Here is a 14,897-nt window from a genome sequence, read left to right on the forward strand (position 1 = left end):
TTATTTATTCTAATATATAAAAGTATATTGTATATTAATGTGCCCTACAAGATACTATGCATATTTCCATGGACTGTAACAGAACACATCTAGCAGTCTATCTGTGCTTCAATATATTGTAGTGAGGAATTAAGACAGCAGTAAGTGTTAGCAAGTGTATCAAATTTCCTGTTTCACTGATGCCCCAGTAATTCTTATAAGTACAGCATTTTGTAAGGAATAAAATTCCATTTCAGAGGTCATTAAGCTGCACTGCCTGCAACCTTTAGTTATACAAAAAGTCAAATCCACAGAACTCTTCAGACAGCGATGGCTGCAGAAGGAGGCCTTGGGGACTCGGTATTTCACATCACGGAGAATTTTGCATTCTTTCCTAAATTGGGGTGAAAGTGCTAGAAAATACAAGCCTGCTCCTCCAGCAGCAGCCACAGACACTGTTCTGTGCTTCTTTAGCAAACGTTTCCTCAGCCCTTTTGAGAAAACCAGTCCACCCTCACTGCCCATTCAAGTAACAGTCTCTGCAAACAGTGCCAACAGACAAGTCATTCAGCATGGAGATACCTGCCCACCTGGGACTGAACTAAAAACATACATTTTTTGTATTAATTCACCGAGTGACTGCTTACCAGAAGACTGATTTTCATCTTCCCGTTGCTTGGCTAAAACTTCAATTAGTAACCTTGAGGATAAATACTTCCTCAATTTTGTTCGCTACAGACCCTTAAATTTATGTCACTGAAGCACACATATGGAAAAGGATGTTTTCACTTTAATAAAAATGAGGTATCAGTAAAAAAAATACTTTTCACAAAATCACAATCTTTTCCACAGTAATTAGGATGCAAGTGCTGCAGCAGTAGAAAATAAATCTTAAGAAATAAATTTTCTACTTTAATATAGGAGTGTAAGTATTTAAAAAAATCCAGAGATGTATGAATACTTAAAATTTTTCTTGAAGAGACTGATGGTGCGTGTATGACAAGTAATCACTGAATCACCAAATTCTGCTCAGTGTTATCCCACAAACTTCCTACTGGGACAGCTTACTTTATAACCTTTCAAAGACTTCTAACATTAGTTATTACCCTCTTCCTTCCTTTCCTTTGCAGCAAAATTAGTGCTGTTCTGAGTCTTTCTACCCTCATCTTAAAATATCTCCTTGCTTTTCAGCTACAAATCTAGTTGTCAACAGGACATTATTCACCTTCTTCATTTTCTACGCTGAAGTTATCAAAGAGTCCTGTAAGGAATGTTAATCATTGATGCATTCAAAGTAATCTAAACCCGCTTCAATACCTTTTTTCAGCAGGTATATTGTTTCGCTATAAGGGATGCTTAAGCTTACTGTACTATTTATATTTATCCTGGCTTCCTACACCTGCATGTGAATTGTACTTTTTTTATTATTACTAAAATATTATCACTAATATTCACTTTTTAGTAGAGCAAATAAAAAAACCCGAATTCTTCAAAAACACTGCCAAATTTTCAAATATTTTTTACTCTGCAGTAGGTTCTAAATGCAAAAATTAATTATCGACTCACTGGTTCCATACTTACAAGAAAATACCTTGAGCGATAGAAAAAGTAACATCTAACGAAAAATATTAACCAGTAAAATTAAGATTTCACTATGGGCTTTTACAGCTACATATGCTGGAAAGGCTAATTCTGTCCACAAACTCATTTATATTATGAATTAATCTTACGCATACTCTATGATCTTGATAATTCTAAAATTGTTCTTGTATTCAGCCACGTGATGATAAAACTAGAACTGAAACGCAGATCTAGCTACAGATTGGGTTTTTTTAGTCTGTGTCTTATTTTAATTTTGCAAAACATCCAAAATGGAAACTGTGATGAGTTGCAGAACAACAGCAAAGCCTAGAGTCAATTTATTCCTAAATTTGTCTTGTGAATGACAGCAAAGGTCCCCACTGCTTAGGAAATGAGCAGCTTCCTTCTGCAAACTGAGTTCAAACATTTAACCCGGAATTTGTACATCCCAAGTAAATGTCCAACTTGCAAGCCACAGAATAAGCCTCTTGTTGCCACCTCCTCCTCCCCATGACTGTCCTTCATCGTGTGTTTTAGGAGTAGAGGAGCTCTGGCGAATACCTGGCGGAACAGGACAGAAACCAGCAACCCACCCGTGCAGGGTGAATGACCTGCCCCCGAAAACTGCTTCCCAGTGCAAGGTTTACTGAAACTGGTACCATCCTTTGCCATGAAAAACAAAAAATTACAAGAAATTGTACTCGGAAAGAGAAAAAAGAACACTGGTATTTCCATTCTTAAGCACTTCTGTGATCCATGAAAATGAGCGTATCTTAAATAAATTATGGGAATTTTTATAGCTCTTTTAGGAATCTGGCAAGTTTTCAGCTTATGATCTCTGAACTTAACCTGTGTTAAAATACACTCTGCAGCTTGGGTTCGCTTTCTCACTTTTCTAGCTTGTGTTCAAAACAGATGAAATACAACAACTTCAGAATTAGCAAAGAAGAACAACAAGCATAAAACAATATAATGTAGCTAACAACTTTTCTTGTTAATAATGGTTCAGGCCCAAGGATTCCTTTTCAGCAGGAAGAGAGGTAAAAAACTCTTACCTTCTACGCAATTTTCTGTTTGGGGTCGGTTTGGGGAACAAATGGAGATAATTTTCTGATGTATTGCCCCTTCTTTTTATGGAGCTCCGTAACAATGTATCTCCAAGGAATAAGAATGAAAATTACATCCAAACCTAACAGAACCACATGACTAATGGAAGTTTGGATAGATTACCAAGTTAAGTAATTCCAGGGATGTTTATGAACTAAGTATATTTTGGCTAAATAGTTTATTTCAGCTGTATCAATATTACAGAAAGCATCATGTTGATGACTACTTACAGGGATGACTTGAAAAGAATTCCTAAACAAACCTTTTAAAGGATTATAATATTGGAGTCAACTGCTAAGCATATAGCATTAAACTGAATATTCTAATACACCTGTAAGTACAATACACTACCAAAAGAAACAAGGTAATTTTAATATTTACAATGGCATCCAAAGAAAATGTGCTGTACAGGCAAATTATGCTACTGCCAACTTGCTTTTAAGTGCAATTAGTACTTGCTTGCATTAATATATTTAAAATGTTTATTGTCCAGAACTAGTGACCTCGTTTTGTAAGCTTTATCACAAATTAATTTATTTTGTAAAATACATATCATAAGTTACCGCTAATGTTCCTTTCACAAAATTATGGAATACAGTGTTCTTACTGGTTAATGCAGCTGCTGGGAAACAAGGTAGCTGCAATTATTAATAGGTTTTCTCTCTTGATTTTGGTTAAGTCCTTTCACCCTGGTTCTTCCTTCCATGGGTAATACCTAGCTACCTCAAAGGGATGCTAGAAGGCTTTTAAAAATAATTACAGGACTTCACATTTGTCGTGCAGTAATGAGACATACTTATTTTCTTAAACACTCACTCCTGTAATCCTAATCTTGCCATCTTCAAAATAATAAGCACTTCATGCTCAGCTCAGTTCACTCGCTGGCATGTGGTCACTAAGTTCTTGCATTCTTCCCAGGCTACAAAACACCAGTGTTTAGTCCCCCATTCAGCTCTAAACAAACTCTGAGAGAGCTTGCACCTTAGGGGTGAGTCCCTTTCCTAGCATAGTTAAAGCAACAAAACAGAGGAGGAATAACAAGGCAAAAAAACAATCAGGCACAGAAGCATAACCGAAGCAGAGGATTAAAAACCACCAGACCTGACAAACTGGGTGTCCAGGAAAACAAAGGAAGGAGAATACCATGGTAGGATGATCCTTTACAGGTTCCCAGAATAGACCCATGCTCCTGACGTATCCCCATTTTTCCCCACCCTGACTTACCACTGCATAGGCTTTTTGTGATATTACACCATTAAGAGGGAAATTCCTTACCAAGAGATACCCACTTGGCCTTTTTTCAAGAGTATTACCATACAGGGGGGAGGGATCAGTTTTTTAGCTTACTAACGTTTACCGAGGTTCTGGACGACTTATTTTGAAAATACGAAGAACAATTACCATAAATCAGTCCTATCTTTGCTGGATGTCACAGCTGACCAATTTTTTTCACCATATACTTACCAATTTGATTAGCGCCACCAGGATTTTAGACTTCCAGCTGATAACTAAATCTCAGCTTATTGAAAGGCTGGTGAAAGAATAATACCAGATTTATTCTTTATGATTGATTTGATTTAAATTAAACAGCAGAGCAACCTAAGGAAATCTGCAATTAAGGTTTTCCATGTCAAAAGGCAAATCTCAAACTAAAGGAACTCGTTAGTGAGATGAACAGGAATGAAAAGTTGGAGGGTGTGAGCACAGCGGAGGTCTGGATCGTGTTTAAACTATAATACGAATATCTGCAGAATTTGGAACCCAAGGAAGTGACAAGAGAATTCACAAGAAGGTTTCCAGACACAGTGAGATGGATTACCTAATAAAGGAGGAAAGGTAGAATAAGCAAGAGTGCTTTCAAGGGACAGAAAAAAAAAGCTCAGCAGAGGAAACTATGGTCTCGGGTCAAGAAACACCAGCATAAAGTGAAATATGCCACAAGTCAAGCCCAGTTAGAGAGGCCAAAGATACCGCAAACTAAACGGAAGCAGAGTGCAAATCAGGAGTACGGATTTGGACTCATACCAAGAACTCTGGAAGACCTGTCATGATGAACTGAAGATCCAATTGCTAGACTTAAAAAACCAGACTCTTGCACCGGGTTTCGTACCATCTCCCTGGCAGACGAGAAAACATACTGCCTACACAAGAAAAGGAGGAAAACAGATTTTGGCCAATTAAGGCAATTACTAGTCTAGCCTAAAGAGTTTGCTAAGCTTTAGGAAGAAAACAAAGTCATATGTGGATAAATACAATATGGATTCAGTAAAGTTAGAACAGACTGCCCTGCTGGGTCTTGCATACACAAGTCACAAAGCAAGCACAACCCTAGCGTGCAGCATGCTAAATAACACGCCACCGCGATAATGCAATTTCAACAAAACGTTACTAGGTGCTATCGTTTTTATTACAGTGTTCACAACACTAGTCTTGGGCTCAACTGTGCTGCCCTGCGTAACACACGCTTCCTTGGCTCTGTGCTGTCCCTGGGCCTGCGGGCTCCCTGCCCGTCATCAGGCTGCGCTTAGCCGCCTCTAGGAAAACAAAGCTGGTCTGCATGTGCGTGTGCACCTGGGCAAGAGGGTTGGAGGAAAAAGAGGATCAGAGAGAACTGGTGGAGGAGTAAGGCAAGTGTTGTGCTGGTGTTGGGGAGCAATCTGAGGAACAGAAAGTTGGCGGGACAGTCTTTTTACCCCACCCACATCACCCCGTAACTTTCATCCACAAGGTTTGATACTGAGTGATACCATGGTTCTGTCTTTCAGTACAGCAAAAGATTCAGATGGTACCACATATTTCTACGGTATAATTTTAGGCAGGGCGTTTCTGGTCAAGATAAAGATGTCACTCAACAAAGCACAGGTAAAATTTCTCCTGAAATACCACAGCTGCAAAAGTTAAAGCAAGGTGCCTCCACATGAAGACAGGAAATTATGGAGATGCTAAGAAGGACTCAAGAACTACTCTCAAGAACTTCAGGGGAAACTGTAGCAGCTAACATTTATAATCTAGCAAATTAAAGACTGAATGGACCCAACAGAAGCGTGCATAGGAATGTTAGATACGAATCCACCTTTCCTTTAGGGCTAATCCCCCACCACGCTGAACCCACAGGCAGGAAAAACAGATGCATATTGCAATGTATGCACAGTAGCTTCCAGGACAGAAAGTAAAACCATGGTAAAACACAACGCTAGACAGACTTGACCGTCTTATGCTTACTGTCTTTTGCAAGTTTGCCATGAAGTCAAACCCTGGCCAACCAATTTGGGGTAAAAAATGGACCACTGGAGCCACGTGTGAAGATGTGGGATCTTACATGAAGCTGGGGGATGGAATAATAGTTACGCAACTATTTTTTATTTATTTCTTTTAAATACAGGCTTCATGAATTTTTATTTTTATTCTTTGAAAGCCTGTGGCTCCAGCTTTTTCACCACAGATTCTGAGGCCACTTCGTTATACCCAATATGGTATCTGCATTTCCCAGTACCACAGCTCAGAACTCCCCTAGGTATTTAATCACAGCTGTATCTACTCATTTTGTGCTACATTCTCGCTCTCAGACCCGGGGAATGCCAGCATTCAAGAGGTGGAAAGCCCCTTGTCTAATGAAACTGACTTGAGGTTAAGTTAGATTCCTAAAATAACCCTTCATTCTGAGACTTTTCTTTTTTTCCTTAGAAAAAACAGAAATTAAATACACAAATGTGACCACTAGTATTGTGAAAAAGAGGGTTATTGCCAGTAACTTGTTATTCAATACCAGAAGCTGAAATGGATTGGAGTCATTAAAAATAAAACATAAACGCAGATGTACAACAAGATTTCCCCTTGTAAACTAGAGATCAGCTATGTCTTGACAACGTTAGTTATTCTTCTACTAAACAAAACCAAAACCAACACAATTTGCTTTTTACGGGAATAAAAATAGAAGCAGTACACAATCGTACCAAAGCTTCCAAACTTTGGCTGAAAACAGTAAAGAACGTTTTGCCAGGTGTAGTGAAGTTTTCATTATTTTACGGCCAGCGCTGGCTGGAGCAGGACACCGCCCGCGCCGCGACCACCGGCCGGCCCGGCCCCAGCCCTGCCTGCCACGGGTTCGAGTCCTTCCCCGGCCCGGGGCTGGCAGCGCTCGGCGGCGCAGCACGCTCAGTCGTAATGCAGAACAAATGTGTCCCATTAATTATCTGACCAAGTTGGAAGTTACACAGAAGAGCTCTAAAAACCCATCCGACTACACTCCCCTTTTCCAGAAATACACAGGCTGCGAGAAGTAGCTGCTCTGACAAGAATTTAGATAAGCCAGAGAGGAGAGACGCGTTTCACACTCAAGATATCACAGCCGCTGACCCACGTCCACGCTGCCCCTCCTTACGCTGTAATGAAAACGCGCTGAAACGGTATCGCGGCAAGGGCGATACCCAGCCCAGCCTTTGAAAATAACAACCGCACAGTCGCAGACCCCAGCTAGCCACACGATGGCACACCGCGGTACCGCCGCCTCCAGGTGCCCGCATGTGGCGAGCGGCGCCGGGCCGGGCGGGCGGGCACCCACCCCGGCTGCCCTCGGAGCTCGCCTCCCTCCCCGGCGCCGCCTCACCGCGGCGCTGCCGGAACGCCAGCAACGGCGCTGGCCGGGAGCGATTTCCAGCAACGCCGCCCCCGGCCCCGCGAGCGCCCCGGCGGCGGAGCGCCCCGGCGGGGCCCGGCCCGGCACTCTCCTCAGCCTCCGACAGGACGGCGCCGCGCGCCCGCCCCGCCGCCTTCCCGGGCCCAACGGCCAGCGCCGGCGGGCCCCGCACCGGCCCCGCGGCACACGGCGGGACCGCCGCCCCCTTCGGAGCGGCGCTTCCCCAGCGCTGCGCCAACCGAAATCCGCTTGGGGAGGGGGCGGGAGCGGCCTCCCCCGCGCCCCCGGGAAAGCCTCGAGCGGCGCCCCCAAAGCCGGGCACGCCGGGCAGCCGGGGCGCCCCTCCGAACTTCGGCAGCCAAAGGATCGAGACGAGTCCGAGCCCCGGCGCGGCTTCCCCCGCCCTGCCCCGCCGCAGCCCCCGCCCGGCCCCGGGCCCCCCGCCCGCCCCCTCGCCAAGTTCGCCCGCCGGGCCGGGCGGGTGCGCGCGGTACCTGGGACGGGCGGCGGGCGAAGCGCAGCCCGGCGGTGCTGAAGGATGCCCAGCGGGCGGAGACGGCCGGCCCCACTGACAGCGCTTCCTCCTCCTCCTCCTCCGGCTGCCGCCCGTGCCCGCCCGCCGCGCTCCGGGGCCGCTCCCCCCCTCGGCTCCGCGGCGGGGAGGTGCCGGGGCAGCGCCGCGCCGCCACACGGTCCCGCTGCCCGGCAGAAAGTTTGAGGCGCGCAGCCCGGGGGCGGCGGCGCCGGGAGGCACCTCGGCGGGGCCGTACCGGGCAGCTCCGCTCCGCTCCGCGCCGAGCCCGGCGGCCGCGGCCACTTCCTCTTCCTCCGAGCCCCGCGCCCAGCGGGAGCCGCGGCCAGGCAAGGGGCAGCGGCAGCGACAAGGGGAGGGGGCTCGGGCCAGGGCTGGGAGTCCCTCGGGCGCTGCCCGCCTCAGCCCCCGGCCCGGCGCTCCCCCGGCAGCAGCCGCGCTCCTTCCCCTCCGCCCCGCGGCGGGAGAGATCTGCCGCGGGGTCCCGCCAGACCCGGGCTCACCGCAGCGGAACCGGCCCCGTTACAGCCCGAGCATCTTCCCTCAGGGTGCCTGCTCGCTCACCCTCCCCCGCTGGGGCAAGCCCCCCCCCCCTTCTCCAGGGCAAAGAAGCTCGGCTCCCTCAGCCCCTCGCCACAGGCCCTCCACTGAGCCTGGCCCAGCTGTCACCAACCTTCTTGTCGCGGGATTGTGAAGGGGGGATGGCACACCTGGACAGGGTATGAGGTCTGGAAGAGCCCCAGTGAGCACCAAATAGAAGAGGATAATCGCTTTTTCCAAGCTACTGGCACTCTGTTGTCCTTTTTGGCTATGGTCAGCTTGCTGCGTGATGTGCCCACAGCCTTTGCAGGCAGGCCCCAGTCCGATCTGCACAAGGTGTCCTCCTTTCCCAGAGGCAGAACATTTGTCCTCGTTAATCGTGCTGGCCTGTTCCCGAGCCTGCCCAGGTCCTTCTGGACAGCAGCCATCCCCCAGGCTCATCAACCGCACCCCCCTGTACACAGCCATGTGCAAACATGGCAACAGAGAACCCCGGCATCTCCTCCAGGACCATGAAAAAGATGTTAAAATACAACAGGCCTCTACTTGCTACAGCCCTCCAGGCAAAGTGCAAACCATTAAACCGCGACTGAACCCAAGCACACAAGCAGCTTTTTACCCGTCTAGCTGTCCACCCACCCAGACTACAGAATCCTAAGCACATATTAAAATAGCACAGCAGCCCGTGCCAAGCACCTTCCTAAAGTTGCCATAGCACCCACAACCATCCCCATGCCTACACAAGCAGCCATTTTATCATAGAAGGCAAACAGTTGGTGATGCGTGATATCACCCTTTCTAGACACGTGAAATATACAAAAGCAAGTCTGTTCCAAGGCGACTCAATGATTTTCCCAGGGACCGATTTCCTCATGGTTCCCCAGATGGTCCTTCTGGCCTTTCCTGAAAACGGGTGCAACATTTATTTGCCTTGCTTTAGTTGTGGACATCCCTCACCCCACTCTAAATTAAGAGTACAGAAAGCAGCTGCTTTCAAGGCATCAGCCAGCTCTTCTCAGCACCCTGACACAGACCAGCTGGTCTCAAGATTTGTACAGGTCAAGTTCTTAGAAGAAACCCTGCCTTCATCCTCATCCACTGCTGGTAGCTCTTTGCTTGCTTGAACCTTGCCTCCAAGCACACAGGTCTGGAAGACTGAGGCAAAGGCAGCTCCGAGTACATCAGCCATACTTGTGCTTATTCAGCAACAGGCCCACACGTTCCTTCTTCAGCCTCTTACTGTTAACATCGTGTTTTGAGAGCAACATGAGATTCCACGAGCCCTCGTGTGCATCACCACCACCCCTACTTACCTCGGTAACATTTCTAAGAACTCCTTCACCATAACCTGTTCTTGCTTCCACCGTGATTGTTTTGCAAGGAAGTCCAGTCAGGTGTTCCCCATTTAGCCTAGCTAATGTCCCAGCCCAACTTCTTTTCCTATTTGGATGTGCCACTCTTGCATAGAGAAAAGGTTCCCCTTAAAAACCTGCCAGCTTTCCTACGCTCCCTTCGCCTTTCACAGCTGCCTGCCAAAGAAGCCAACGCTGGCTCGCTGAAGTCCAAGGACTTGCTTTCCCCACTCCCTTCAGTATCCCGCGCTGCACTGTACCATCACATCTACAGACAGGGTTCCTGTTATCACATTCCTAAACAATTCTTCCTTGTTAATGGACATCCATTTCTGCGACACCCCTGGTTGGCCCATTCAGTGCGATTACCAAGAAAGCTTCCTGAAATCTGCTAGATTGCTTGCAGATCCGACCTTGTTACCCTTCCAGCCATCAGGGAGATTCTCTCCTCTCCAAGAACCAGGATCTGTGACCCACAGGTGTCCCCCCAAATTGCTAATTTAATCAACCTTCATCCTGAGTAGCTAGTCTGTAATCCACCAACTTACCATGCTTGGTAGCCTCTCCTCTGATCCTTAAGTGTTCTCAACCAGCCTGTTAACCATCAAAGAGCTCCATATATTCCAGCTGCTCTTTTTACAGAGGGGGCAACCCTCCTCCTTTACCTTCCCTGTCGCTCCAGAAAAACATGTACCAAGCCCAAATGCCATGCTTGTAGACCAAGCCTGGAACTTTGCTTGCCACTGTCATTGTACTTGCCCTCAGTAGGCCAGAAACCTGTTCAGCAATTGCCAAAACACCCTTGATTAATACTGAAACTGCTTGAAGACCTTGTGCCTTGCAGACACAACTGCATTTGCTACACTTTGGCCACTTAAGAATCTTTCTCCCTACCATGTAGATGCATAAACCAAATCAAATTATGTAAAAGTATACAAGCAAACACTACGTGAATACCTCAATTCCACCCTAACTGCAGATTATTTTTGTATTTAAGGTTGGTACTGTGATGGATGAAATTTACTCCCTACACTTTTCCCTCAAGAGCCATCAGAAAACAAGAAAATTTCTGTAGAGTGGCCTCTGTCCACATTTAAGTCCCCTTAAAGCACAACTATCAGCATTAGCTCGTAGCCAGCAGCCAAAAAGTGTAACATCAAAACACTGGAAGCGGGGAAATAAAGTTCCTTCTTTACCAGTGCTGAACTATGAAACAAACACTTGCAATGCATTTCGTGTAGGAACTTTACCCATCTCCTTTTTCTATTTCCTTCCGTGTTTGGGGTTTTTTCCCTCCATTTAATTATTTACACAGTTTTTCCTCTTTGCTTGTCCTTCATCATTTTTCCTCCACTCATTAGTTTCTCCAGCTTTCTGACTGTGTGAGAAAACAGCATGCAGTCACATCAGGGTGCCATGTAATTGAGCTGTTTTTCTGATACTACTGTTAAAGCATATGGGGAAGGATTGCTAAGTGTGTAGGAAGAAGTGAAAGTGCAGCTTTCCCTTTTATTATAACCACATCAGGTCATAGATGGCTCTAGAAGGAGCATCCTAGGCACCAGACCTTGCTGACACCACAGGATTTGCAGATCGACACCTCAGGGGTTGAACTGAAAGGATGTCTGACAACATTAAAGGCTTTTGCTAGTGCAAAGTCTTCTTGGATACAGAAAGGGACATCAGCGCTAAGAAAACAACATTCCTGGATGACCACTGATCGCTATGAAGCGGCACTCCTGTACAGATGAAAAGTGTTTCAAATTAACATTTACAGTGGGTCACATAGCACAGACCCAGGCACCACAAACCATCTTTCCACAGTAAGTATGTGTCTGCAAACTTTGAGCTATTGGTGCTTTGACGCAACAATTTCAAGCTGGAATTCCTTTACTCCAGTGTTAAATGTACAACCCATTAAGACATTTCTGCACTTTTTACTGGAGAGAGATTTGAATTAAAATTTTGTTCCACAGAATTTCTGACATGGAAGTGTTTTTCTCTGACTAAGACAGTAAATTACAGAAGTGGCAAATTGATTACCAGCACAGGATACCTCTACTATCACCTGTTCAGGTGTGTCTACACTGAAATGCAAGAAAACAGATGGTTCAAGTGCCTGTTGTTGAAGCATAGCATACAATTTAAATTGATGCTGTACATCTAAACTATTGTTTCTAGACTACCACTGTGAGAATTTCAGAATTCCACTCTGGCTCACTAATGCCTATATATTCTTTAAAAAACCACACACAGTTTCCATATTTTGACATTATTTGCCTCTTTCAGAACCATTTTGGTACAGATGTGGTTTGGTAAGATACAATCTAGAACTTATTCTGACTGTAACACGTATTTCACGTGGTACTCTTTAACAAGAGGTAACATTCTTCCCATGAGAAATCTGATACACTTGATAAAGCATCCTAGACATCTCAGAGTTCTGGCGGTTTTTTATATCTATACACACACACAAGCTGCAAAACACAAGTGACTTGGCAATTAAATAGTAAAATACTGCTCTAACAACAATTTAACTGTAAACAGCTGAAGGACCTTATTGCTCTAATCAGCAGCAAGATGTTGCCCCTAGACACTCCATTACGGAATATTAGTTTAGCTTAGGAGTTAAAAAGTGCTTTGATAAGTTTTATTTCTGTTTCTAGCCAGCGTAATCTGTCTTGTAAATCCACACATTTAGCAGTGCAGAGCTCTACAACCTCCTGTATCACAAGCAGGAGTGATCACATTTTTAATTTGCACTTCGTAGTGCTGGCTGCAGCTGGATAAGGCAAGTTCAATGTGGGTGTAAATTGCTACTGGTAGAGCACCGAAGAATTTTGCTTTGCCAAGTATCTGTACTTATTCTGGCATCGGCAGAGAAGATTACACACTGTGAAAAGCAGCGGAAATCACATGCACGGCATTTCTCTCTCATGCAAGGTGCTTCTAGTTATGCCACTAGATAACCCCTTGCTTGGTTATTCCAAGCGTTGTTTGAACAACTAATTGGAAACATCCCCGTAACTAAGCAATTTGTTTTTAAATAAAGTTCTGCATAATGCCAGTTACAGTTATTTTCACTACAAAGTTAAGACTCCAGCATTCAAGTTACCCACATCCCACTTTTCTAGTTTTCATAGTAGTATGAAAAATATTTAAAGCTAATTTAGAACAAAACTTGCTTCCTCTGTCAAAAAGCAAGACACCTGCAATGTCTCATTGAACAGGATTCAGCAAAACTGAAGTTACTTCTGATTAACTTAATCAGAAACAGATACAAAAATGTAAGTAAACTAGGGGGTTTTAGCTTACCTACTACTCTGAAAAGCATGTTTAGTGCCTACTGAAATTTTTATTAACAAGATGAAATATGAGAGGAAAAGCCAAAATGAGAAAAACTAGACTCCATTTGAGGTGGACAAGTCATCTAGCACATTTTCCTCATTTATTGTTATGATCAGTTTCACAACACCATTGCAAACTGCTATGAAACATCTTAATTACTCTTCAAGGATCAAACTTTTTTCTTATTTTTTTGATAAATGACAATTTTTGATTTCTAGTTTGTATTTCGGGCACTGCAGTAGAAAGCACCTCTGTCTTACCAATGCCAAATACATCATTCCTCCTGTACTCACTTCTGTTTCCACCTCAATTGGTACAAACTGGTATGACTGCTAGGGAAAACACTAGCATGGCTTAGCATTTAGTTTTGCGTAATTCCTTAGTGCCAAGCAATCTGTCACCATGGTAGCTCCAAGAAAGGATCTGTAGCTGTCTGACCCATGTCTAGCTCGGATTTGTTTTTCCAAGGCTCTTGCACCCTCAAGATCTTCAATGTCTTGTAGTTTTCAACTGGTTTGAGCCATTAACAGGCTGAAGCATTCAAGATGCCGAGGTGATGATAAGCTTGAGGGAAAATTAAGTTTTTATGTTTGATGAACCATTTTCTTATTGCAATGAAATTATTTCAACGGGTGGTTTTTTTTGGACTCAGCCACAGCTCCTCAGAAATACCAGGAAAACTGCCTCTAAGTCACAGAAGGAACTAAGACAGAAAGGAAAGCGATTGAGAAGTCAGGTCTATACTGCTGCTAAAGAGAAAATCAGACCAGTCCCTTATTACTGCCCTTTCTGCCCCCCCAGCAGCACACAATGTGACCTTTGCTCAGAAGCAGCAGCTCCTTTTGTCTTTCCAGGGTTCCAGAATAGGGCAGCAGCCTACACATGCTTACCTACTCAGAGCGGGTCACAATTGTAGCCCAATTAGCTACTAGAAACAGCTCATCTTTTATTTCCAAAGAAGAGTAACTTAAACATGAGTCCTACCACTACAGCATTTTAACGGCACACAACTTTTTTTTTATTATTATTATTTTGTTAAAGTGCTTCTATTGCTCACCTGTAGGCAACTACTAGGGACCTGCAGAGGCTAGGTATAATTAAAGATCCATTTTCTGTTTTGGAAGCTCTTTCCAAAAACTGATTTCTATAGTCTTGAAACTTAGAATACACTTGTGACCACACATTTTTGAAGACTACACATAACATAACACTATGTGCATACAATTTTGACTTGATCAGTGTCTGACAGGATATGCCTCTGCAGGGCTGCAGGAGTCAGAGGAAAGCTGTGGCTACATTTGAGAATGACTGACAAGTTATTTCATTCATCCCGATTTATTTTGCCTTTCTTGAATGTTTCAGTACACATCTGGTAGACACATAAATTTCACATTCTCATTTTGTTAGTAATTTTGGTTAAATCCAAGTTGTAGAAGAACCTTCAAAAACAGAAGAGATATGCCTCCAAATGGCTGCATATTGGCTCTGACTGTTGGCCAGAGAACAAGACTGATTGCTCCATCACATCGGCATTAAAGCAGCTCTTGGTCTAGGCAATCAAAACAACAGCCAAATTTTCCCTGTCAGAAGGGCCCGTTTAACCAAGCATTAGAAAAGCTACGACCTCTTTCAGATTACACAAGTTGTTTCTCTTGCATCTATTCTCAGAAGTAAAAAAAATTAGTTGTATTGATTTTTTTAATTAATATAAAAAACCGACAAGTGAAAACCCTATATAAAAGGTCAGCCAGTGATAAGCCAGTGCAGAGGGCTGAGTAAGACTTCATGCTAACAAGAAACACTCAATGACTGAAGAGGCTGG

General features: G+C 44.6%; 1 protein-coding gene across 2 annotated transcripts in view; it reads right to left on the reverse strand.

Moving 5' to 3' along the window:
* The window catches only part of RFTN1 (raftlin, lipid raft linker 1), a 95,509-nt gene extending 87,375 nt beyond the window's left edge, over positions 1-8,134 (reverse strand). Inside the window, exon 1 of one of the 2 annotated variants that reach the window (XM_055805670.1) lies at positions 7,798-8,134. The gene's annotated coding sequence lies outside the window, so the exon portion shown is untranslated. Of the gene's footprint in view, positions 1-6,620; positions 6,639-7,797 lie in introns of those variants that run through there. The other variant, XM_005234687.4, reaches the window with a different exon arrangement.
* Between the last annotated feature and the right edge of the window lie 6,763 nt (positions 8,135-14,897).

Source organism: Falco peregrinus, chromosome 5 (genome assembly GCF_023634155.1).
Source record: "Falco peregrinus isolate bFalPer1 chromosome 5, bFalPer1.pri, whole genome shotgun sequence".
NCBI classification, from domain to species: Eukaryota; Metazoa; Chordata; class Aves; order Falconiformes; family Falconidae; genus Falco; species Falco peregrinus.